Source organism: Pygoscelis adeliae, unplaced genomic scaffold (assembly GCF_000699105.1).
Source record: "Pygoscelis adeliae isolate BGI_AS28 unplaced genomic scaffold, ASM69910v1 Scaffold13, whole genome shotgun sequence".
Classification (NCBI taxonomy): Eukaryota; Metazoa; Chordata; class Aves; order Sphenisciformes; family Spheniscidae; genus Pygoscelis; species Pygoscelis adeliae.
Window position 1 is genome coordinate 618238 of NW_008824499.1, and position 1082 is coordinate 619319.

The following is a 1082-nucleotide window of genomic DNA, read 5'->3' on the forward strand; positions in this document are numbered from 1 at the left end:
ACCATTGACAAACATTAAACTGGTTCATCTTTTGTCTGCCCAATATTTGTTTCAGTTCTAGAAAAATCAGGCAGTTTGTAAGATAGCGAATTCTAAGTAATATTTTCATTTTCAAATTGGAATTTCACTGTTGTCAGTCTTCTTTCAATGTTCTACAATTTTGTCTAACTCCTTTTTACACACATTTGTTTTTCGTATAGTCTTGTTTAATTCCTACCCAGGAAATAGCAGTCATCTTAGATTTCTCACCAGAATATTTTAAAAGACTGCTGTTTTATAAAGTCAGGTTGCAGGATGTTTTCCAGTTTTTCAAAATGTATAAGTAACATTTTAATGAATGTGGTTTACATCTTTGAATATACTAAAACCTATTATATTATAGTGTTCATTTACCTAATTCCTAATTCCCCATGGTAAATGGTTATCCATTGTCAATCAAAAACTTGAATTAGTTCAGCGTAACTCTCTTCTTACCTTTCAGAGTTTTTTGAACGAGGTAAATGAGAATGAAGAATCTCACTTGTGTATATATTTATATACTCAACATATATATTTTAGGGAGTCCTGACTATTTCAGTTCTGCGTAATACACCCTTTCCAGAGAGTTCATAGCACAGGTGATGGAAAATTAGTTTCTGTAATTGGGTTAACTTGAGACCACAGTCATGAGTGGCACAAAAGCATTACTGTATAGAAAAAGGCTTAAGAACAGCAATGCTCAGGCCCAAGCTTTGGTGTTAGGTTAGAGTATCCTCCTCTTGCGCTCTACAGAGCCTCTGGACAGGCTGAATCGATGAGCTGAAGCCAACTGTATGAGGTTCAGCAAGGCCAAGTGCCGGGTCCTGCACTTTGGCCACAACAACCCCATGCAACGCTGCAGGCTTGGGGAAGAGGGGCTGGAAAGCTGCCTGGCGGAAAAGGACCTGGGGGTGCTGGTCGACAGCCGGCTGAACATGAGCCGGCAGTGTGCCCAGGTGGCCAAGAAGGCCAATGGCATCCTGGCCTGTATCAGAACTAGTGTGGCCAGCAGGAGTAGGGAAGTGATCGTGCCCCCGTACTCGGCACTGGTGAGGCCGCACCTC